Source organism: Hippopotamus amphibius, chromosome 1, assembly GCF_030028045.1.
Source record: "Hippopotamus amphibius kiboko isolate mHipAmp2 chromosome 1, mHipAmp2.hap2, whole genome shotgun sequence".
In the NCBI taxonomy this organism is placed as follows: Eukaryota; Metazoa; Chordata; class Mammalia; order Artiodactyla; family Hippopotamidae; genus Hippopotamus; species Hippopotamus amphibius.
Genome location: NC_080186.1, coordinates 156,518,447 through 156,545,806, shown reverse-complemented (window position 1 = coordinate 156,545,806; position 27,360 = coordinate 156,518,447).

The window sequence follows — 27,360 nt, the reverse complement described above, 5'->3', positions numbered from 1 at the left end:
ACAATGGATACTTGGTACCTACCAAGTCTCATCCTTTTCCTAAGTTCATACATCGTAGGTGTTGAAATCTTTCATTCCACCTATGTGAGCGTCACATCCCAACATCCAGAATGAACATACTTAGTCGAAAGTTGTGTTAATTCTTCTGCATGTGCAGTACAGGGTCCCCAACCAGATGGAGGAGCCTGAGGGTCATGTGGCACTAATCCTTCTGTGGTTTTACATTAACCTAAGGGCTCCCAGCAAACCTGAGTGCATCACCTGTGCTCTGCACAAGATAAATTGAGGGCCAGTCATGCACCACAAAGTCAGGAAAAACATCATTATTCCAGTCATTATTCCAAACAGAAAATGCTTTTGCTCAGCGAATCCTAAGTGTCCTAGTGTTACCAGCTATGCTTTTTCTCCCCAGGTTGCCTGGTTTCAAATTAGCCATGTTCAGTGCAATTTAAAAGAAACCACAGAAAACAATCCTGCACACCACTCTTTATCAACCATGGAGACAGCCCTCTTTTTAGGTATGATCCATTATCAGAGGTGCTACAGGTAATTTTTTAGTCATACTATTATGGTTAAGAACACAGCCTCTGGAATCACCAAAACTTAGTTTGGACCTCAACTCTATCACTTATTGCCAGAGAAACACTTGTGCAGATCTCTTCCTTTCTCAGAGCCTGTTTCCTTGTCTATAAAATGGCGATAACAGTAAACATTTTATAATGCCATGGTTAGCACTAAATAAGGTAATGCATATAAAATACCTGATATAGAACCAGGCACACAGAAAAGATGAGTATAACTGTCCCTGCCTTACTGGGTTATTGTGATGTTTAAATGACATAACTGTCCTAAAACGCCTGGCATATTGTCCGGCACATACTAAACACTCAGTAAATGAAATCTATCACTGCTATTAACTACAAGCAATTATATTACCCACGTTTGCAAGAGAATACTTTTTTAATGGAGTGAACCAAGGCAGCTCTTAGAACAATGTCATCCCTGCTTACTTGCATTCTAGTATATTTTCTTCAGTGGGAAAGCTTGGGGTGGAATGCCAGCTCGGGGGCCAGGAACGCCACAAAGCTCTGGTAGACCCATGGCAAGAGTGCACCACATGTGTGAACTTGTCCCCCTGGGTATCATCACAGATGAAATGCTGTGAATTCCTGAATTACCACTGTGGTCACACAATGAATCTTGTTTGAACCTAAAGAAATGCTAGGCTTACCTAGAGGTTCCGAGTCCATTGTTCCAGACTCTTGATAACCCTTCTATAGAACTCTGAAGAGAAGGGAAAATGAGATTTGACCCCCAAAAGCAGATTTATTATAAGCAAAATCATATTGAAGAAATGCCAGGGGCAGAAGGGTAGACAGAAGCCACACACTGCTCATCCTACGTCCTCACTTTGCTCCTGAGAACTCCTTTGCCAGGAATGCACTTTGTCACTATTCCCTGCCTGCTCACCCCCAACATCTCAAGCTGTATAAATCCTGCTTTCTGCATGAAACTTCCCCCACCAGTGCAAGCCATGCTAACCTGCCCTTACCTGACAGTCCATATTCATTAACAGCACTGCATAAAGGGCTCTTAACTCAGTGCCTAACACACACTTTCATATTTACCGACAATTCATCTGCTGACCACTGATTGTCACCATACACCATCTCAGTTTGTTATTTAATTATTCCTTTCCTCCTTCAAGAGGAACATAAACTTCCTGTGGGCATGTGCTGTCTTACTTCTCTTCAATCCTTCTCAAGTCCCCATATATCCCACGTCACTGAACATATCATAAGTCACACTCACCACATTTTAGTAAAGAAGATCACTAAATCCAACCCCCTAATATTACTGCTGAGAAATATCAGATCCAGAGAATTTAAATAACTCATTCAAGTTCAAACACACCTATGGTTACAGAGCCAGGACTCTAACCATAAGCTTCTGAAACATTACCCAGTGATTCTCAATAATCCTTGTTTCTCTGATCTCTAGTAAAGAAACTTTGACAAAGAAATATAGAAGGAACTAAATACAAAATACACACACACACACACAAACACACTATTAAGAAGAAGCCACTGGTCATTGTAAAGGACAAATGGTCCTAGAGTTCCATTTGGACTGGCAACAGGTTAATGCTGTGAATGAACGGTGAGTCATTACCCATAATTTGGCAATTGTAGCCATAAAGTGAAGACACAGCATGGAGCCAAGGAACACCTATCTGGGAAACATATAGATCCATCCACATCATCATTCATTATCACCAGCAAACAGCTCTAAACTTGGCCTCTCCCTGATGTCATGGAGCTGAGAAAGGAGTAAAAAACTGTTTACTATTTGGTGTGTGATGTTTTTGTAGAAACACTTCTTCCCAAGCTTGGAGAACACAGAGACTTATGTTGTTATTTGGGGCAACTCAGTTTACTTCCAGACCTTGGGCTCTGGTGGCTAGGATGATTTATACATCAACAAGCATTAGAAAGAAGCCTATGTCAAGTTGACTTTCTCCTCTTCATGCATCTTCAGTTAACTTCTGCTAACAGAGCATATACCCATGAAAAGAGAGTCATAAAATTCAACTCTAATTTTGCAGGAGATACTAAAATATATCTTTAGGGGCAATACAGAACCTAGTCTTAACGATGTTTACATAGGAGCATGAAGAGTAAAATTTGGCTTTTCTATATCTCTTGGACAAAGCATGATACATTACATTTAATTTTATTAGCTATTCCTTATGGGGTTTTATTACATTATAAAAAGGTACACCAGGCAAACTTTACAAACAGCCTAATTGTGTCCTCCTTATTCAGTTGCAACCTAATTGTAAAATGTCATTTCCATTTCCTTGATTCCCTAGTAATTGATTCAGATTCTCCTTGGATGACTCAGCTACTCCCTGGATGAAAACAAGTTCTGAAGATAAATTATTTTTTTTCAGGTCACTGGGGTACTACTGAGTAATTTACTTTGAAGTATGATAGCAAATGAGTAACATGCGAGATTTTGTTTCTGCCATAGCGGCAGGCACCAGTTTAGAAACAGAGAGAGAGAAAAATTCTTATACAGATTATTCTTGCTGGGTTTCTGGGTTTTAGATACAAGAAGCTTCAAACTGCTAGAAGGAGAAAGAAGAAAACTTTGTCTCCCCTCCATCAGCCCCACTGATGTTTGGTACTTTTCTCTTCCCTTGGAACTACCCATCCAATCACCATCAATGTCATCAACATCATTATCTCCATCACTGCCATCTATTGAATGCTATAATGTGCTAGGCATTTAAAATCCTACTTAACCTCAGTCTATCTTACCCTATGAAGTAGGGTATGATATAAGTAAGGAAACTGAACTTAGAGATGTTAGAAAACTATCCAAAATGTCTCAGTCATTGATCCAGAACTCAAACCCAGGTCTGTCAGAACCTAGAACCTAAGATCCTAACTGCTCCTCCCACACACACCTCTCCAGCTACCCAGAATCACAGAGTGTTCATGTAGCCTAAACCCTCCTGCACAACACAACTCCAAACAGTAACCTGTCCACCAAAGAACACCAGATGCCAAAAGCCCTTCCTTTTCTTGTCCTTGAAAAAAAAAACTCCTATTCCCTCAAATGTATTCAATTCGATTGCTTTTGTCCTAAATCATACTCAAGTATGGATGATTTAACAGACCCTTAATCTACCTAGAGATAGTTATTCTTATATTTACATTCATATTTATATATAGGGGGTCATTACCCCCAATTAATCTCTAACTAGTAGGATTTTAAGTAATGCAATAAGATGGCATTGAAATAGTTCAGGGAGTGAGGGTACATATGTTAAAATTGGACTGACTTGGCAAGTGACCACATAGCAACCAGCCCTGCCTCAAGCTCCTCTGAAGCACTTCCTCCTACAATTTCATTCCTCTGCCCAGTCTTTGCCTGGATTCTCTCAAAAATAATAATACTGACTCCTTTCCATCCTCCTTTGCAAGACAGCCCCAGCAGGAGCAGGTGTAGAGAGGAAATGGAGCCCTGTGATGACTGTTAGACACGGACTGGTTCAAATCTACCTACCTGCGCTTCAAGGATGACTTTCATCTTTAAGAAGACAGTCATTTGCTCCTGTTTATAAAAGTAATGCATGCTCACTGTAAAACATTTGGAAAATACAGAAAATAAGAAAATAAAAGCCATCTATAATCTTACCTCCAGTTTATTACCATGTCAACTGTTGGTTATATTTTCTTCCAGAGAGAGAGAGAAATAAGAGTCAGAGCGAATGAGCTATGGAAGGCTGTATAAACACAAAGTTGGCATTTTTTTTTTTACACGAAATACGTACTGCACAAACGGTTTAGAATTCTGTTTCTATGCCTAGGCTTATAACACAAGTATTTCCCCTTATCCTTTAAATATCTGTAAAAGCTTAATTTTCAATGATTGCACAATCTTACTGTGTGCCCTTCCTCTGTTATCGAGCATTTAGGTTGCTACCCATTTTTTCTTCTTTAAACCATGCTCAGGCAAATATCCTCGTATTAAGTCTTTATCCCCACCTCTGATTACTCCTTTTGAAAAGGGAGAAAGCAGATAAGTAACTCCATCCAAGTTTAATTTAATTTTAATATTTTTGATACATAGTCCCCAGAAATAAAGACTAAATGTTACAAGAATACAACTTACATGAAAAGTACCTGAATATGCACAGACCAACCCACCAAAGTTACTGAATATGATCATTTACTCTTTGCCACCATAATAAACAAAAATCTCATCACTCCCTTTGTTTTTGATAAAATGTATTTTATTTCTAGTAAGGTTGAATATTTTTATAAATTTAGAAAGTGTTTTTTTTATTCTTATGTGAATTGCCCCTCTGTAGCGCACGCGCGCCATCTTATTAATTGAGAGGTTAGTGTTTTCTTGGCTTATTTAACGAGCTTTATATGCATTACTACATTTATTGCAGACATTTTTCTAATGCTTTCCTTTGTGATTTTTCATTGATTTTGTATCTTGAAGTTCCTTCCCAACTCAAGATCACATACATATTTATCTATGTTTCCTTCTAGTACTTTGTGGTTTAACTTTTTATATTAAAATTTTTAATATACTTGTAATGCATTTTGTTTACAGTTTGATGTAAGGATATAATGGGTTTTGCTTAAATAATAGATTTATCTAACACCACTTTTTGCATAGCCTATCAGTTCCTAATTGGTTTAAGATGCCTTCTTTAATACATATGAAATTCTTATATATACTGCACATGAATTTTGTACTAGGATTATGGAGGGAGTTTTGAATCATACTTGATAGATCTCTAAAATCCTACAGGTTATCAGATTTATATTTTTTCATTATAGTATAGTTGACTTACAGTATTATGTTAGTTTCAGGTTTTCAATATAGTGATTTGATATTTTTATGCACTATGCACCAAAGTTATTATAATATTATTGGCTATATTCCCTGTGCTGTGCATTACATCTCTGTGACTTATTTTATAACTGGTAGTTTGTACCTTTTAATATCCTTCACCTATTTCACCCATCTCTTAATCTCCCTCCACTCTGGCAACCACCAGTTTGTTCTCTGTATATGCAAATCTCCTTCTGTTTTGTTATATTTGTTCATTTTTTTGGTCATTTTTTAGATTTCACATATAAGTAAAAATTTACAACTCACTCTCCAAGGCCAGCATTACCTTCATACCAAAACCAAACAAAGACACTACAAAAAAAGGAAATCACCAATATCCCTGATGAATATAGATGCAAAAATTCTCAACAAATATTGGCAAACTAAATTCAACAGTACATTAAAAGGATCATACTCCATGACTGAGTGGCATTTATTCCAGGGATGCAAGGATGGTTCAATACCTGCAAATCAATCAATGTGATATACCACACTTACAAAATGAAGAATAAAAATTACATGATCATCTCAATAGATGCAGAAAAACTTTTTGACAAAATTCAATATCCATTCATGATAAAAATTATCAGCAGACATTTTATTGTTATTACTCCTGTCTCTGTTTCAAAAATCACTTTCACAAGAGGTCTTTTCTGATCACCCAATGAAATCACCCTTCAGGCACTCAGATATTTCTCATTCTTTCACACTGTTTTATTTTCTTCATAGTGTTTATTATAATATAATATTTGCTTATTTTTGTTTTTGCCTATTTTTTGACTATTTTCTTCACTAGTACAGAAACTCAGGGAGAACTGGGACCTTGTCTATTTGAGTCACTACTGTATTCTCAGAGCCTAGAACATGGTACATAATCAATAATTATCTATTAAAAGAATAAATGAGAGAGTAGCACAGACATATATATACTACCAACTGTAAAATAGATAACCAGTGGGAAGTTGTTGTATAACAAAGGGAGTTCAACTCGAGGATGGAAGATGCCTTAGAGGACTGGGAAGGAGAGGGTGGGGGGGACTCGAGGGAGGGTGGGGGGGGAGTCGAGGGAGAGAGGGAATAGTGGGATATGTGTATAAAAACAGATGATTGAACTTGGTGTACCCCCCAAAAAAATAATAAATACATAAATAAAATTTAAAAAAAAGAATAAATGAATAATTCCAGAAATTTTTTCAATATATCAGTCTACACTTGACTTTCGATCAGTCTTCCTAATTATTACAACTCTAAACAAATCTTAGTTTTGTTGGACAAATTCACCTCTTCTATTCCTTTTCAAAAAGTGCCTTTGTTTATTATTCTCGATAACCTTTAGAATCAGTTTGTCGGATTCCTTGCCTCACCTATACCCCATTATATATCCCCACCCTGAGGAAAACACTGACATTAAATCAAACCATGAATACAATAGGGAAGAACTGACACTGTTCAAAATGATGAAAATATTCAATTGTTAAGTGCTCTCATAAAATTGGAGGAAAACATATGATCCTCAAGCCTGTAAAAATGTGGTTTCTTAAATCTGAAAAGATCAACTTGCTTTTTATCCCAATAAGCATTTGAGACCCACATTGATTTGGGCATAACATCATACTAGCTCTATCAAAAAAAAATTATAAATGAATATTTCTATCAGAATGTAGTGGTGAGACTAATAAAGCAAAATTTCAAATATTTTCCTACATGGAGAAGAAATCATTTCATAGCACAAATGAGGAAGTAGAAATTGAGCGATTTCCAGGGGAACTGGATGGCAGAGAGTAATAATCTATGTAATTTGAATGTTGGAATGAAATTAGTATGTTCATGGCAGCACCATGGCATTGATTTCAGGGTACTTTAGCTGACAAAGTGCTCAGGCCTCACTGATTACTCAAAAGCTCTTGAGAATTTTTTTCCACAGAAAAATCACAAGTACCACACACTAAATCAATCTCCACAGTAGAAATGCCTGTCGTGTGAGGGACCCTCCCAGGAAAACTGTTCCTTACCAGAGTCATTTGGCATTTTAGAGGTAGGGGTTCTTTGTTTGTTTTTTTTTACTGAAGTATAGTTGATTTACAATATTATATTCGTTTCAGGTGTACAACAGTGATTCAAAATTTTTATATATTGTGCTACATTTAAAGTTATTGAAAACTATTGGCTATCATTACCAGAGTCATTTGGCTAAGCCACTGACTCACCTTACTAACGCTCAGGTGAGCATTTACTCCCACACTCAAAACCTTTCCCTCCATCTCCTTTGCCTCTGAATTAAAGACCAAACTTCCTCAGCATAGCATTAAAGACATTTGGTATTAAATGGTGCTGAGCTATGGTGTAGATCTACTACTCCAGTCTCATTGCTTGATACACATACCTCACTTCTACCTCATCCAATTTTCTGTATACTGTACGCTGAATGTGCTCAGAGAGTGAAATTTCTTCAGAGGCAGCAATTCTATCTGGAGAAATACACATTTAAGCTGGCTCAAAGTGGTTCATATATATAATCAATGCAGCATGATTTGTAATAGTGAAAGACGGGAAACAACCATATTGACCATCAGTAGAGGACTTGTTGAGTCTAAAATGCAGCTGTATTAAAAAAAAAAAAAAGGGAATGGGGACTGTCTATACATACTACTGTGGAGTGAATGCCACGATAAAATGTGAAGTGGAAAAAGCACGTTGGAGACAGGTATGTAAAGTCTGCTACTGTTCATCTAAGAAAGAGGAAACAAATATATCTACATAGTTTCTACATTTTTTTAAACTGAAAAATCAAGCCATATATTTTTAATTGGTTCTTATAAAAAGAAGTAATAAGATTGAGGGATAAGAACTGAAGCTAGGCTTATCTGACCTACCTTGTTTTTTAACTTTGACACCCAAAACATGTATTTGTAAAATTATAAAATAAAATTAAATACAAAAATACAATCTCTAAACATTGAAAAAAATGAAATAAATTAAGCTAACTGTGTTTTGAGTTGTGGCATAACAATACAGAAAATAACTATTCCAAGTGGCCTATAAAAATCAGTAATCTGCCTATAACTTTCAAGTGGCTATACCATAAGAAAGAATTGAAGACAAAATTTATTTGTAGTAATCCTGTTGTTGGCAGTAGTGCTGGTTTTCTCATTCTGAGGCTACTGTGAATGTACTGCATGTTTAAGCAAAAAAGTAATGATGTTGGTATTTCTGAGCGCTGAGATGTCCAGCACGGGGCAAAGGAAATAGATGTAAAACTGATATGGAGAAGTAAAAAGCTGTAGTCCTAAATATGGATTATAAGTATCAGTATAATTTAGGATACATTTTATCTTTTTTAAAAAATTATATTCCTAGCTTTGTCTATTGAAAAGACAGAAACAAGGATGGACTCAGCAGCAAAGAGAACCCCTAATACCCAAGCTGGGTCTCTAAATACCACTTCCCACTTAAAGAAATCAGGGCTCCTTGGAGAAATGGCTAAATATAAGTCTGTAGAGCAAGTCTCTACAGTGAGCCTGGAACATCTTATTATCAAAGAGTCTATGAAAGACTCCCAGGTCATTTCAAAAGGACCCAGGAGCCAATTCTAACAGATAGCTACGGGCTTAAGTTGGAGTCACTTGAATCATAACTGCAATTAGACTCATAACTGCAGTAAGTTAAAACATGCAATGGCTTTAATCCATGAATTTAAAATGAGATTAACAAAGGAAATCATAGGCCACTTTTGGATGCTAAGGAACCAACTCAGACTGAAAACTAATTAAAAAGAAAAAGAAGAAGAAAAATTAGAAGAAGAGGAAGAAAGGCAGGAAGAAAGCGTATATCATGCCTTTACCATAAGAACTCTACCTCAGAGCAATCAAATAGCTAATAACTTTGGTTGGAATCAGCAAAATTCAAACTATGGAAATCTTATAGGAAAAAAGTACCTACCTTCCTCAACCAAAAATTTCCAAAAAAAAAAAAAGGACAAAAAGAAAAAAAGAGATGGCAGATGAACTCATTAAGAGAGACTTGAGACATTATCTAATTACAACCTGTAAGCTTATTTAGATCCTGATTCAAACAAACTTTAGAAAACAAAATGAGGAAATGCGGAACACTAATGATATTAAGAAATTACTGTTAAAATATTTAAATTTGATAATGGTGTTGGATATTTTTTAACAAACTATTATATTTTAGATATAATACTGTAATATTTATGAGTGAAAAGATGTAACATAAGGTTTGCTTCAAAATAATTTGGAGTATTGTTTAGTGAATAAGGGTATAAATGAAAGATTAGATATGAGGTTCTAATTTCTGAAACTGGGGTGATGGATACATAGAAGCTCCCTATAATAGTTTCTCTACTTTTGCATATGTTTGAAATTTTCCAAAATAAAAGTTAAATATATAAATTAATATAATTTCCAGAAAAATTGTACCGATGTTAAGTCCCACAAACAGAACACGGGTATGCCCATTTCTCTCTATCCATACTAACAATGAGTTATAATAAGTAGTATGATGTTTTATTTTGAGTCAGTGTATATCTAGTCCATGATGCATTAATAATAAATAACATTAACATTTTCTTACTAATTATGGAAATGTGGCTTACATTTGATCACTTCTATGATCTCAATTTGCTTTGAAGAATTCTGCTCACTTCAAAAAATTCATGAAAAGGAAATATTTTGTAACATCTTCATTAAATATATATATATATACATTCAAGTGAATAGGAAGAAATTCTATAAGGACATGCACCAAAATATTGAGTAATTGTCTCTAGGTGATAGGATTATGAGTAATTTGAAGTTTTAATTATATTTTCTTAAACAGTGAACATATATTTGTTTAACAAAGTTTGAGTTATAAGAGAAACACATACACATACACACACACACACAAGTTCAAAACCAGAGTCAGTCAAAGGCACATCAGGTATCAACCATGTTACTCACTACCACATATTCCTTGGGCACAGCCTCCCAATGACAGGTTCATTGATAGTGACACCAAGAGAGGAAGCAAAGCCTTTTAAGTCCTTGTGTCCAAAGAGGAAAGGTAAACGTGGATTGTAGGTTGGAAACAGCAAATCAAAGAGCTAGAAGTTCTCACAGAAAGTATACATCAAATTGCAGAAGCTGCAGGGCTCCATCTTGGCCAGATCCATAATTCATCTATCCATCCATTAATGCAACAAACTCTCACTTAACACCTCAAAGTGCCAGGCAATGGACTAGAAGCCACTATTATAATGTAAGACACACCCTGGCCCTTAATGAGCTCAGTCTCTAGTAGAAAAGTAAGACTTCAGATTATTGAACTGTGCTTAGAGCTTTAGGTTTTTATAAGTTACTGTCCCTGCCCTGCTAAATGTAGACCAGTGATGAATCAGATTCATCTAATGCCTTTGCCCTCCCTAGAAAAGACGGCATCATCAAAGTTGTGTTCCTCTTTTAGGATAATCAAAGTATTAATCATTTATATTTCAATATGTTTTTTTAAATTTTTCCCCCATTTTCTAACGCTTACACACCTACTTTCTCATGTCACCCTGGGTTATTCACTATGCCTAAAAGATTAATTCAGATAAAATGAAGCTGATAGTTAGCCTTTCCAAATATTCCTTCTCATCTCTACTCAAAAATCTATTTGGGCTCTGAAAAACAGAAGAAAGAATAAGAGAACAAGGAAAGAAAAGAAGAAATGAAGGAGGGAAGGAGAAAACTCACACATGAAAATATTTAAAAGATTACAAATATAATTTTCCCTGTCTGAATTACTTAATTACTTTATTTAGATGGCTTTGACTCTCTTATTTGATTAGGTTTACCTGAAGGGAGGTTATTAGTGCACAGGGAAAAGGTAACACAGTTTTATCTCTGTTTTACAGACAGGAAGCAACAGAATATACTAATTAGAGCTGGCACTTATCTAGAAGGAGACCTCAGAACCACAGTTTATGGTGGTTCCACCAGACCAAATCTCAGACGAAATATTGGAAGATTCTTGTCCTTCTAACTCTGAAATCCAATTCTTCTCACTGAACACCAAGTTCTCGTTTCTTTGTTTTTTGGTTTATTGTTTTTTGGGGTTTTTTTTCCCTGTTGAAACGCTAAAATCAAGCCTTTCTACCTGCCATGAGTCACTGTTCAGAAGGGTTAACTAATGCAAAGCACATCCTCCAGACAAACCCTCAGACTTCTTCTCAGTAAAGACCTCTAGGCAGCCAAACACTACAATAAATATCAGAGTTAGTACATGACAGAAAGTCCAGATTTCAAGACAAGTTTTCAAAATGGAGATTTAAATAAAATAGAGAGTACAATGTGCTGAGCAACTTATGAATTTGCCTACACATTTAAGTCTTGTTCAGGAGCAGAATGAAAATATTCTAAACCAAAGAAACTGCTCGCTAGTGCCTTGTCCTGGTTTGAGCCTCAATATTTCTCCCCTGAGTGATTAGCCATTCATCACTGTTCCACAGTCCATCACAAAGATGGATGGCAAACACTGCATGCAAATTAAGGGCTCCATATGGTCAAAAAGTACCACCTAGCAGAAAACACGAGCACATTAGAAGAGTTAACCCTGCTGAACATGTCATGAGAATGTATTACTACTACAAGACCAAATATTGATATAAAAATTAAATAGCTGAATTTTGATCCAAGGTTCCTACAACTAAGAAAATTGGTGACATTTTATCAACTTATAGGGCTCCTATAAATAGCATTTAAAGAGACAAATAAATTAGCCTATGTATGAGTAACTGAAAGTAATTTCATATACTACCATTGAGTACCAGAATACTTATTTTCATTTATTCTCCTCGGAAAAGGCAGTACTCAGTCTTACATGTGTGTAGATTTCAAGCCACGTCTGGTGATAGCTACACCACCTAATCAGTCTGGATATTTACCAACTATTTGGTGATAGATGCACACCCAACTAACTCATTGCCATGGATTCCAACAGAGGGGTCATCAAGATTTTCACACGGTAGAAAAAAATCAGTTTGGAATAATCTATAATTCAAGATCAGCAAATATTAGGTTCAACAATATGAAGTTGCCAATATATGACCATTTTTTATCTACAAACAAGGCAATTTCATTAACTTTTTAAACTGAAGTATAGTTGATTTATAATGTGTCGGTTTCAGGTTACAGCAAAATGATTCAGTTATATATATTCAGATACATATTTTTTTCTTTTTCAGATTCTTTTCCCTTATAGGTTATTACAAAATATTGAGTATAGTTCCCTGTGCTATACAGTAGGTCCTTGTTGGTTATCTATTTTATATATAGTAGTGTGTGTATGTTAATCCCAAACTCCTAATTTATCCCTCCCCCACCCATCTTTTCCCCTTTGGTAACCACAAGTTTGATTTCTATGTTTGTGGGTCTATTTCTGTTTTGCATATAAGTTCATTTCTATCATTTTTTTTTTTAGATTCCACATACAGGCAACATCATATGGTATTTGTCTTTCTCTGTCTGGCTTACTTCACTTAGTATAATAATCTCTCGGTCCATCCATGTTGCTACAAATAGCATTAGTTCATTCTTTTATGGCTGAGTAATATTCCATTGTAGAAATATACTACATTTCCCTTATCCATTCATCTGTCAATGGATATTTAGGTTGCTTCCATGTCCTGGCTATTGTAAATAATGCTGCAGTGAACATTGGGGTGCATGTATCTTTTCAAATTATGATCTTCTCCTCACACCAGTCAGAATGGCCATCCTCAGAAAGTCTACAAATAATAAATTCTGGAGAGGCTGTGGAGAAGAGCAAACCCTCCCACATTATTGGTGGGAACGTAAATTGGTGCATAAGAACAGTATGGAGATTCCTTAAAAATTTAAAAATAGAGCTACCATATGACCCAGCAATCCCACTCCTGGGTACACATCTGGAGAAAACCACAATGTCACACACTTTCAATGAACTTATGGCACGCAACCTGCCACTCCCTCTGCCTCACCTGGGCAAACATATTGGTATGGTACTCTTCTTGCTGAGCCAAGAATTCTCAACTCTGTGCTCAGCGTATCCAATACCAACCAATCACCCTCAGAAGAGGAGATGAAACTTATCTGACAGGCCAGATCGAGATCCCTTTTTTAACACAGTTCTGACAAGACTTATTTATTAACTAATTCATTTATCCACTTAGCAATTACTTTTTGAGCCTCTACCCTGTGAACAGCACTGAGTAAAAAGCTAGGGGAAATACAGAAGAGTCTATACATGGAGAACAATAAGCTGCTTTTATGAGTCAATTATATACACAAGAAAATTTATGAACCAAAATCAGATAATAAACCTAGGATGCTATTAGGGGAAATATAGGAATATTTGAGCTCTGGGAAAAAATGAGGAAGGAATAATCCTATGGACCACATTGATCTGGAAGTCTTCATTAAAAGTTGAATTTTTAGATAGACAGGATTTTGACAGACAGTGAAAGATGGATGACGTGTCAATTAGAAGGAACTGTGTGATCAAGGTGGAATGTTCATGATGTATCTGAAGGAAGCAAGGGGTGGTAGGAGAAGAGAGGTTTTCAGTGTGAATGAAGTGGAAATTTCACCAAGGGAGAATGAGGGGTAAGGTTGGAGAAGAAAGTTGAAATGATAGTAGAGGAAGCAGTCTAATGAATATTTTGTAGCATTCTCTAAATAATCTGTGGGTGATGCTGTTGAATCCTATTGAGGCATGACAGGATAGACTGCTATAGAAAAACTAGTCTTGCATCCCTGTTTAGGATGGATTGCAAGCAGAGACAATCAGAAGTCTGCTAAGAGAGAACTTCTCTGCTATAACAAAGAAAGCGAATAACTAAAATATGTGTACTAAACTGCACCCAAAACATATAAAGGGAAGTTATGTATGAAGTGAAATGAATGAGTAATTTGGGAATGAATTTGTATTCATTTCACCAGACACTAATTCAGCATTCCACACTGTTTTAGCACTTCAGCACTTCATTTATTCAACAAATATTTAACAAGCACTCTGTGTTCCAGACATTTCTAGGCTCTGGGGATGCAAGGATGAACTAAGCAGAAACAATCTATTCTCTCAAATAGATACATTCCAGTGAGAGAGATAAAGAGTAAATAAGAAAATATATTTATTTTTATAAACATATATATAAATATATATATATATCATTACAACCTGTGATAAGTGTTATGAAGGAAACAAACTAGGTGTAATGATAGAAAATAAGAGAGGGATTTTTCTCCACAATACTGGTAAGAAAGAGTAAGCTGAAGATGTCCATTAAGCTCAAAGTTGAAAGAATTATTAGAGTCCTGGTTCTCCAACAGCAAATAAACTGCAACCATATATTTCAAAGGCAACATAATTTTCCTTTCCTGTCCTTTTCTTCTTCCAGTTCTATGTCAAAGCTTGATTCAGCCTATAGGTGGTTACCCTTTCCAACTAATGATGAACTGAAATAGTTATAGGACTGAAAGTACAGCTGAGGTGGTCATTAACTTACTGCCAGAGAATCAACATGGAGATGGTAATTGCTGCCATAAATCCAAACCTTAGTAGTAAATATTTATTGGCAGGAAGTCATACTTCTACCCCTGACGGTTCTATTACCACATAGCCATTCAAGGCTGATAGCCATTTTTTGCAGCTATTTAGCAAAGTCTAGAAAGGTAGAGTATATTGTTATACCCTTAGAATTCCAGGGGATTCAAACATTTGGTTAAATCAGCAGACAGAAAACTCTTTCGTCGTCATCACTGAATCTCTGCTCAACTGACCTCAAGGCCTCAGAAGAGTCCATTTTTCTATGTTTCTTCTGATTTTCTTCTTTAGGCCTTCAGTCATGAAGGTCTCAACTTTACATCTTGCCCAATAGTCCTAATGAATACTGCAGGAATTCCCAGTGTCACTCCCTTCTCAGCACTGGACTTTGTCATATACTCATGATATTGCAAATATCTTACGCAAGATAGTTGAGTGCATACCTAATCCTACTATATAGACTATAAACATCTTCAAGGTGTTTTATTAATCTTATGTTCTCCATAGCACTTGGTATGTGCCTAGTAAATATACTAGGTAAAAAAGAATGAGCCAATGAATGTCTTGATAAATGAATTTCAGGAAAGAATTTAAGGAAAGGACCCTTAAAGTATTTCTCACTGGCAAAAGCAAAACAGACATTTTCTAGATGAATGATTTCTAAACCTGGTTGTGCATTGGAATAACCTAGTTGCTTATTCAAAACATAAATGCCTGGGCTCCAATTTCCTTGTCCCCCAACACCCAAGAATCTGACTGAGCAGATCTGGGTTAGGCTTAAGAAAACTGTGTTTTAAAAAGTCCTCCTAGGTATTTCTAACCTGCAGTAGGTTTGAAATCTACTCATCTAGCAATCAATTTCAAAACAGAAAACCAAATGTAGTACCAGTAGACTGTGGCCCTATTGCGAAAAAGTTTAGGGCCATAGGAGTGAAATTGCTGGATCATGAGTATTTATCTGAAGAAAATGAAAATGCTAATTAGAAAAAATGTTATAGGGACTTCCCTGGTGGTGCGGTGGTTAAGAATCCACCTGCCAACGCAGGAGACACAGATTTGAGCCCTGGTCCAGGAATATCCGACATGCCACAAAGCAACTAAGCCCTGCACAACTACTGAGCCTGCGCTCTAGAGCCCATGAGCCAACACTATTCAGCCCATGTGCCACAACTACTGAAACCCACATGCCTAGAGCCTGTGCTCTGCAACAAGAGAAGCCACTGCAATGAGAAGCCTGTGCACTAGAGAAAGCCCGCACACAGCAACAAAGACACAATGAAGCCAATAAGTAAAGAAATACAATAAATAAATAAATTTTAATAGAAAAGATATTATGCACTCCTATGTTCATTGCAGCATTTTTACAATAGCCAAGATATGGAAGCAACCTAAGTGCCCATCAACAGACAAATGATTAAAGAAGTGGTATAAACATACAATGGAATATTACTCAGCCATGAAAAAGAATGAAACCTTGCCATTTGTGACAACATACCTAGAGGGTGTTAAGTGAAATAAATCACACAAAGAAAGACAAGTACTTTATGATTTAATATAATTTGAAATATGAAAAGCAAATGAACAAATATAACAGAAACAGAGTTACAGATACAGAAAACAAACAGGTGGTTGCCAGAGGAGAGGATGATGGAGGGAAGACAGAAATGGGTGAGGGAGATTAAGAGGTACAAACCTTCAGTTGCAAAATAAATGAGTATGAAATGTACAGTGTGAGGAATATAGTCTATAACTATGTAATATCTTTGTGTAGTGACAGATGGTAACTAGACTTGTGGTGATCATTTTGAAATGTATAGAAATATCAAATCACTATGTTGTATAACAAGAATTAACAGTGTTGTAGGTTAATTATATTTCAAAATTAAATGAGCTCAGAAAGAGATCAGATGTATGGTTACTAGAGGAGTGGGGGGAGGGGGAATTGGATGACGGCAGTCAAAATGTACAAACTTCCAATCATAAGTAAGTACTAGGGATGTAATGTACAACATGGTAAATATAATTAGCACTGCCGTATGTTATACATGAAAGTTGTTAAAAGAGTAAATCCTAGGAGTTCTCGTCACAGGGAAAATAATTTTTTCTATTTATTTAATTCTGTACCAATATGAGATTATGGATCGTCACTAAACTTGTTGTAAGTTTCATAATGTATATAAGTTAAATCACTATGCTATACACCTTAAGCTTACAGTGCTGTATGTCAATTATATCTTAATAAAACTAGAAGGGAAAAACAAACAAAACAAAACACTAAATTTGAGACTCACATATGAAGTCAAGGACCCTGGACTGGGAAAAAAGTAATCCCTGTTCAATAGCACTCCGTGGCTTTCGGAAGAATCAAAAATAATTTCTTATTGGAGAAAAAACTCTCAATTTAGAGTCCTAAGTTTACCACAGGTTAATGATAACCAAATTTGAGTTCAGAGTCAAGGATCAAAAAACACACAAGGAAATAAACCACCAGAAGAAACAACAGAAAAGTTGAACTTCAGATGCTGGAATCATAAATACCGCTGTGTGAAATGCATAAAGAAAAGAAAAAGAATGTCAAAAAAACAAGCAGCACAATTATTTGTTTAAAAAGAAGATTGAAAAAACACAACTGTGAAATAAAAATTTAGAAGGTTTGCATAGCAGATTAGAAACAGTTGTTGGAAGAATTGAAATACTAGAAGATAGAACTAAACAAATAAATTGCTCAGATTACAGCACAGAGGGAAAAAGAGATGGAAACTACAGAGGAGAGGTTACAAAATATTTAAGGTAGAATGAGAAATTTTTAAATATGCCTAATTAGAATCCCAAAGAAAAGAATGAAAGAATGATGTTTGAAGAGGTAACACTTGAAGTTGCCACAGCTGTCAATGATGGGAACTTCAACTAACTCTCCCACTGAAGACAAATTTTTTAAATTAATAAAATATTGGTTAAGAAGAACTTCTACATAGTATCAAGGAGTTAACAAGAGAGTAAGAAATGATGGGAAAAATACCAATAGAAAGCATGATTCTAAACAAGTGAATCCAGGACTCAGGTCCACTTTTACACTGAGAGAGTCTGCTAATCCAGGTATCTGAGAGACTGAGCTACACCTGGGGTCAGTGACTTCACATTCTCTGAGGCAAAGTTGAATGCAAGTAACTTATTGAGAGGTGATCCTAGAAAACACACATAGGAGAGTAAGGAAGTTAAAGGAATGGCAACAAATAATGCACTATTAAGTATGTTCCCATTGTAGGTAACTGAAGTTTAATCCTACTGTGGAACTCTGTAACCAGTGTAGACCATAGGACTAAAAATTATTTCACCCTAGAGAAAGGGGAGTTGAATATTTATGCACCAACTCCCATCAGTCATTGGTTAAGTGTGACTCACAGAGAATTATTTGGCACTGCTGACTTATGTATGGCTACTAGAGAAAGCCCTCAGGCAAAGAGATGCAGACACTGGCAGCTGGAAGTCAGGCTGGTGCATAATGTTAAGGCTCAGTGAGATAAAGGTAAGATACCATAAGTACATGCTGTAGGTGATTTCACAGAGCTTGAGGGAAAAAGTCAAAGCTCAGCACACACCACAGATGGGGATCTTAGTAAAACATCCTTTAGTTTGTTCTGAGACATGAAAGGTATGAAACCTATTAACAGTGAGGAAAATGAAAATGAAAACATGCATTGGACAAGAGGTAATATCATCCTAGAACTTAAGTTATTTTTACATATAAATTTTCAATCTGGGAAATAATAAAGGAAAACAAGATATAAATGGGATACATCATAAGGAAGAACTAGCAAAAACAACACGCAACAGAAATAGATCCACAGCACTTAGGGTAATTGAATTAGCAGACATAGACCAAGTATGTTTATTACAGCCAAGGAAATAAAAGCCAAGCATTACTATTTTGACAGAAAATTTGAAACTATAAAATCTGCTATAATAGAAACTTGAAAAAGAAATAAATGAAAGTTCTGTTGCTGAAAAATATAAATCTAATATTGAGAACTCAGTGGGGCGGAGTAGGAGGACGTGCGCTCACTCCCTCTTGCAAGAGCACTGGAATTACAACTAACTACTGAACAATCATCAACAGAAAGACACTGGAACTCACCAAAAAAGACACCCCACATCCAGAGACAAAGGAGAAGCCTCAATGAGACGGTAGGAGGGACGCAATCGCATTAAAATCAAATCCCATAAATGCTGGGTGGGTGACTCACAAATTGGAGAACAGTTATAAAGCAGAAGTCCACCCACTAAAGTGAGGGTTCTGAGCCCCACATCAGGGTTCCCAACCTGGGAGTCCAGCAATGGGAGGAGGAATCCCCAGAGAATCAGACTCTGAAAGCCAGCGGGATTTGATTGCAGGACCTCCACAGGACTTGTGGAAACAGAGACTCCACTCTTGGAGGGCACACAAAAAAATGTGCTCACCAGGACCCAGGGGGGAGGAGCAGTGACCCCATAGGAAACTGAACCAGACCTGCCTGCTGGTGTTGGAGGGTTGCCTGCAGAGGTGGGGGGCAGCTGTGGCTCACCGAGGAGGCAGGGGCACTGGCAGCAGGGGTTTTGGGAAGTGCTTATTGGTGTGAGCCCTCCCAGAGTCTGCCATTAGCCCCACCAAAGAGACTGTGGGCTCCAGCACTAGGCGGCCTCAGGCCAAACAACCAACAAGGTGTGAACACAGCCCCACCCATTAGCAGACAAGCAGATTAAAGTTTTACTGAGCTCTGCCCACCAAATCTGACCACCAAATCGGATTAAAGCTTTACTGAGCTCCACCCCCCCCCAGCCCTAACCACCATCAGTCCCTCCCATCAGGAAGCACACAGATGGCTCCTAGATAGCTTCCTCCACAAGTGGGCAGACAGGAGTATCAAGCAGTATCAGCAGTATTTCATCTTGTGGAACTGAAAACCACAGCCACAGAAAGATAGAGAAAATGAAAAAGCAGAGGGTTTTGTATCAGATGAAGAGACAGGATAAAGCCCCAGAAGAACAACTAAATGAAGAGGATATAGGCACCCTTCCAGAAAAAGAATTCAGAATAATGATGGTGAAGATGATCCAGGACTTTGAAAAAAGACTGGATGCAAAGATTGAAAAGTTTACCAAAGACCTAGAAGAATTAAAGAGCAAACAAACAGAAATATGCAACACAATAACTGAAATGAAAAATACACTAGAAGGAACCAATAGCAGATTAACTGAGGCAGAAGGGCAAATAAGTGACCTGGAAGACAGAATGATGATCATCACTGAGGCAGAAAAGAATAAAGAAAAAAGAATGAAAAGAACTGAAGACAGCCTAAGAGGCCTCTGGGACAATGTTAAACACACCAACATTCGCATTATAGGGGTCCAAAAAGGAGACGAGAGAGAGAAAGGACCTGAGAAAATATTGGAAGAGATTATAGTTGAAAACTTCCCTAACATGGGAAAGGAAATAGCCACCCAAGTCCAGGAAGTGCAGAGAGTCCCAGGCAGGATAAATCCAAGCAGAAACACATCAAGACATGTATTAGTCAAGTTGACAAAAATTAAAGACAGAGAAATGTTATTAAAAGCAACAAGGGAAAAACAACAAATAACACACAAGGGAACTCCCATCAGGTTAACAGCTGATTTCTCAGCAGAAACTCTGCAAGCCAGAAGGGAGTGGCATCATATTTTTCAAGTAATGAAAGGGAAGAACCTACAACCAAGAATACTCTACCCAGCAAGGATCTCATTCAGATTTGAGGGAGAAATCAAAAACTTTCCAGGCAAGCAACAGCTAAGAGAATTCAGCACCACCAAACCAGCCCTACAACAAATGCTAAAGGAACTTCTCTAAGCGGGAAACATAAGAGAAGAAAAGGACCTACAAAAACAACAATGAAACAATTAAGAAAATGGTAATAGGAACATACATATCGACAATTACCTTGAATGTAAATGGACTAAATGCACCAACCAGAAGACACAGACTGGCTGAATGGATACAAAAACAAGACCCATATACATGCTGTCTCAAAGAGACCCACTTCAGACCTAGGCACACATACAGAATGAAAGTGAGGGGATGGAAAAAGATATTCCATGAAAATGAAAATCAAGAGAAAGCTGGAGTAGCAATATTCATATCAGATAAAATAGACTTTAAAATAAAAAATATTACAAGAGACAAGAAAGGACATTACATAAAGATCAAGGGATCCATCCAAGAAGAGGAGATAACTATTATAAATATATATGCACCCAATATAGGAGCACCTCAATACATAAGGGAAATGCTAACAACTATGAAAGAGGAAATGCAAGGCAGAAATAGAGACACAGGTGTAGAGAGCAAACACATGGACACCAAGTGAGGAAAGCGGGGAGGGTTGGGGGGGAATAAACTGGGAGATTGGGACACCAAATTGTACACTCTAAATATATGCTATTTATTGTCTGTTAACTGTATCTCAATAAAAGTTCTTAAAAAAAAAAAGAAAGAAACAATGATGCCTTAAATAGCCTGAGACACGGCCTTAGTGTATCCTTCAGAATAGCCGTGCCCAAATCTCCGAGACATAAAACAAAGTTTATCTGTCAAGACAGGTTAAGCTATGTTGCAGTAACAAATTACCCCCAAAATCTCATGGTATATAACAATAAGGTTTATTCCTTGTTCTGGAAATGCTCTGGAATCCCTCAAGAACTCAGACTAATGGAGTGGCCACAGTATCCAGTCTGGTCTGTTGCTGTGCCAGAGGCAAAGGAGGCTCTGGAGTGCCTCACATCAGTGAGTAAAATATCCAGTCTAGAAAGACACGTCACTTCTCACAGTTCATTTGCCTGAATCAGTCAACCACAAAGAGGCCAGAAACTACCCTCCCATCACATGCCCAGAAGAGAGAAGAGCCAGAAATATTTGGCAAAGAATTCTGACCCCTTGACGAGAGAACCCGTGTCCTGATGTTGAAGCTGTAACAAACTTGAGCCCTGGGAATGACTGTACCACCTCTAAGACAGTATCCAGACACAAGTGCTTTTGGGTATATTTCTCTCTGATGACTTACAGTTGTGCAATATATTGTATGCAGAGATTGCATAATGAATAAAAGGTAAGTGGTTGGCTTGAAAAAAAAAAAAAGAGCTCAGTGGACACGTTTAAGAGCAGATTAGGCAGAAGTGAAATCAGAATCAGTGAAGTGAAAGATATATAGAAGAAAAAAAAACAAAATCAAGAATAGAGCACCGAAAATGTAAAAATATAAAGAGTGTAAAAGATATAGAGAATACAGGACAAAGGATTAACCTCCAAAATTTACAAGCAGCTCATGAAGCTTAATACCAAAAAAGCAAATAACCCAATCCACAAATGGGCAGAAGACCTAAATAGACATTTCTCCAAAGAAGACATACAGATGCCCAACAAACACATGAAAAGATGCTCAACATCACTAATCATCAGAGAAATGCAAGTCAAAGCCACAATGAGGTATCACCTCACACCAATCAGAATGGCCATCATCACAAAGTCTGGAAACCACAAATGTTGGAGAGGGTGTGGAGAAAAGGGAACTCTCCTGCACTGTTGGTGGGACTGTAAGTTGGTACAGCCACTATGGAAAACAATTTGGAGGTTCCTTAAAAAACTACAAATAGAACTACCATATGATCCAGTAATCCCACTTCTGGGCATATACCCAAGGAAAACCATAATCCCAAAAGAAACTTGTACCATAATGTTTATTGCAGCACTATTTACAATAGCCAGGACATGGAAGCAACCTAAATGCCCATCAACAAACGAATGGATACAGAAGATGTGGCATATATATACAATGGAATATTACTCAGCTATAAAAAGGGATGAGATGGAGCTACATGTAATGAGGTGGATAGAACTACAATCTGTCATACAGAGTGAAGTAAGTCAGAAAGAGAAGGACAAATATTGTATGCTAACTCACATATACGGAATCTAAAAATGGTACTGATGAACTCAGTGACAACAACAAGGATGCAGATACAGAGAATGGACTGGAGAACTCGAGGTATGGGAGGGGGCGGGGGGTGAAGGGGAAACTGAGATGAAGTGAGAGAGTAGCACAGACATATATATACTACCAACTGTAAAATAGTCAGTGGGAAGTTGTTGTATAACAAAGGGAGCCCAACTCGAGGATGGATGATACCTTAGAGGACTGGGGCGGGGAGGGTGGGGGGGACTCAAGGGGGGGGAGTCAAGGAAGGGAGGGAATACGGGGATATGTGTATAAAAACAGATGATTGAACCTGGTGTACCCCCCCCCAAAAAAAAAAAAAAAGATATGGAGAATACAGTGAGAAAACATACATACAGTTGGACAAAAGGAAGGGAAAGAACAAATGGACAGAGTTAGTATCAGAAGAAATAATGCCTGTGAACTATCCAGAGTTGATGAAATACATAAAGCCACATGTTCAAGAAGATCAACGAAAACTATATAGAACAAATAAAAAGAAAAGGACACTTAGTCATATCAAAATAAGACCAAAAAAAAAAAAAAAACCCATGGGAAAAAAATCTTAAAATGAAACAAACTAAAGAAAAATGATGAATACTTTCAAAGAAGTAAAATTTAAACTGGGAGCTAACTTCTCAATAGCAACACTGTTTAGATGCTTTCTTCAATGTGGAAACGTAAAATGATTGCCAAGCCAGAAGGCTCTACCAAGTGAATATATACTTTAAATATGGGAGTAAAATAAAGACATTTCAGACAAACAAAAACTGGTATTTCACCACCAGAAGACCTACAAAATAAGAAAATTCTCAAGGATGATCTCAGACAGAAGAGTGATTATTGCAAACAGAAACTCCAAGATGCAGAAAAAAGTGAAGATAGAAAAAAGATAAATGTATGTATATACCTAGATAAGCATCAACTCTATGAAAGAACAAAGAACTGAGGTTTTACATATACACACACATACACACACATATACACACACGTATACACACACGTACACACACTTTAGTATTTACTTTGGGAGGGGATAAAGTTATAGTGTTCTAGGGTGAATTGATTTTGAGGGGAGAGGATAAAGTTGTCAATTATTAAAAGATTTTCATAAGTGAAGAACAGAAATTATAATTTCTAGGGTAATCTTTAAGAAATAGATTAAGAGTGAATAACCTCTAGTCTGCTAAAGAACATAAACAGAATAAAAAAATAAAGTACTCAACCCAGAAAAGGAAATGAGAGAAAAGGTGATATATAACACACAGGATAAACTAAACATACCTAACAAGATACAGATTTCAAATATCAGTAATGATGCTGAATGGAAATGAATTAAATATCCTCGAGTTTAGAGAAAATATTGTTAGTTTCAATTAAACAAAGAAAAAGTGATGGTTCAAGAAAATTATCTAGAAGACAAGGACACAGAACCACAGTCTGAATCAGAACCACACTAGCCAATTTACAGGCTTGTGAGAAATACAGACTAACTGTTAAATGACACTGAGATTTTGTGTTTTCTTGTTATCCATTAAAATCTGGCTGAGACAAAAATTAGTACCTAGTGTGAAGTGCTACCATGAAAACTTAAAATACGTGGTATTGGCTTTGAGTAGTAGGTGTAGATAAACAACTCTAAAAATATTCAGCTTTCAAGATGGGTATTTTCTCTCACATTCTCATCAAAAGTGAAGAGATATCAGAAATAGAAAGATCTTCTTCAGCTTATAAAGGTTAGCTATAAAAATGTACGGAAAATATCACAGTAAATGAGGAAATGTCAAAATTCTTCTCTTTGAAATCAGGAAGAGACAAGGAACCTACTCTCTCCAAATTTATTTAAAAATGAACAAGAGATCCTGGACCGTGCAGTAGAACAAAAGAAAGAAAATAAGGATTATAAATGAAGGAATAAAATAGTCAATGTTTGCAGATAATACACAGTGAAAGTCCAAAGACTTTACAGATAAATTATTAGAATTAAGAAATGAACTTAGTAAGGTTGATAGATTCATGGTGAATGCTTAAAACACAATTGCAATTCCTTGCCAAGCAACAAGTTAAAAATGAAAAGAAAAACTTTAATATAATAGTTTCAAAAATGTCAATACCTAGGATAAGTCTAGGAAAATACATGTCATAATTCTATATAAAACAGTATAAATATTACTGAGTTAAACAAGGCAACTAAATGGAAGGATATACTATTTGGTACAGGAAAACAACATTTTAAATTAATTTTTAACAGCTGGTCTATAATTTAAAAACAATCTCTATCAACATCTCAGATTTTTTAGCTTATTTGGTTATTTGTCATGGTAATTGACATGCTGATCCTAAAATTAATATGCAATTGCAAAATGTCCAAAATACACAAAACATACTTGAAGAATCATAAAATATGGTAGAACTTGCTTTATGAAATATCAAGACATTGAAAAGCTACATTTACTAAGAAAACATGATAGTGGTACCAGCATAAGCAAATAGACCAATGGAACAGATCAGAAAGAAACAGAGCCATATGTAAACAACACTATGCCAAAAATGACAATGCAGAGCAGGGGGGAAACAGGCTTCTTATTTAATGATACTAGGACAATTGAATATCCTTATGGGGAAAATGAAAGTGTTGTAACTTGATTCTCACCTCATTCACTATACAAAAATCAACTCCAGGCAGATTATAGACTAAATACAAAAGCCAAAATACTAATTAAAAAATAATAATAAATAAATAAATAATAAATAAATATATAGATTAAAGGAAGATTTCTTTAATCCTAAAGGAAACAATTGGATACTTTGAAAATGTTCAAATTTAAAAATTTTATCTAAAACACAAAAGGCAAACCACAAAAAAAATTTGCAACATGTATAATTGAAAAAGGAATCATAATAGTTTAAGAAAGACAAATAAGTAAAAGACAACTCTTTTTTTAAAATGGGTAAAATATCTGCATAGACAACTTCCAAAACAGGAAATGAAAATTCATTATTAACCTGGGAAATCAGTAAATACATGAAACCTATTAGTAATAGAAAAATTCAAATTGAAAACTACAGTGAGGTTACAATACACACCCACCAGACTGGCTAAAATTTAAAAATCTGACAATACCAAATATTGGTAGAATTAGAAGCAATGGATATTGTCATAAAATACTATGTCAGTTCAACCCCTTTGGAAAATAACTTGGCCTCCCTAGTAAAACTGAAAATGCATATGTTTTGTGGCAGAGTTATTCTGCTCCTAGTTATGTATGTATGTACATTAGAAGACATTCATGTTATTCACAGTAGCATTATTATAATAGCCCTAAATTACCACAGTCCAAAGACAGAGGTAATACTAGCAGAATAAATAAAAAGAAATCCACATCTAGCAATATTATAGTGAACTCCCAAACATAACACTAAAAGCAAAGAGCAGAGTTTAAAAGCATCCATAGGAAAATAAGTCACAAAAAAATAATAATTAGACTGATATCTGACATCTCAAAGGCAACAGTGAAAGACAAAAAACATTGGAATCATATCTTCAAAGCAGTGAGAAAAAATAGTTGTCAGGCTAGGGTTGTGCACCAGAAAACCTAACTTCCAAGAATCATAATAGAATACCTGATAAGGGACTTGTAACCAGAATACACAAATAACTCTTACAACTCAATGAAAAGAAAGTTAACCCAATTGAAAAACTGAGCAAAGTATCTGACAAGATATTTTTCCAAAGAGCAAATATGAATGGCCAGTAAGCATATGAAAACTTGTTCAACATCATTAAGTCATTAGGGAAATGCAAATAAAACCCATCACACCAACTAAGATGGTTACATTAAAAAATTTAAAAATAACAAGTGTTATCAAAGATATGGAGAAGTGAGAACACTCATACACTGCTGGTAGCAATGTAAAGTGTTGCAGCCACTGTGAAAACAGTTTGGCTGTTCCACAAAATATTAAATATAACATTACCATATGACCTACCATATTACTATATGACCATTACAATTCTACTCCTAGAAACTCCAAGAGACTTGAAAACCTAGATCCAAGTAAAAACTTGTACACTAATATTCATAGCAGCACTACCCATAATAGCCAAAATGTAGAATAAACCTAAATGTCCATCAACTGATGAATGGATAAATAAAATGCGGCATATCCATACTATGAAATATCATTCTGCAGTAAAAAGGAATGAAGTACTGATTCATGCATGCTACAACCTGAATGAATGTTGAAAACATTATGCTAACTGAAGGAAGCCAGTCACAAAAAAACACATATTTTATTATTCCATTTGTGTTTAAGGTCCAGAAATCCATAGAGACAGAAAGTAGATTAGTAGTTATTTAGGGCTGGGAAACTGGGG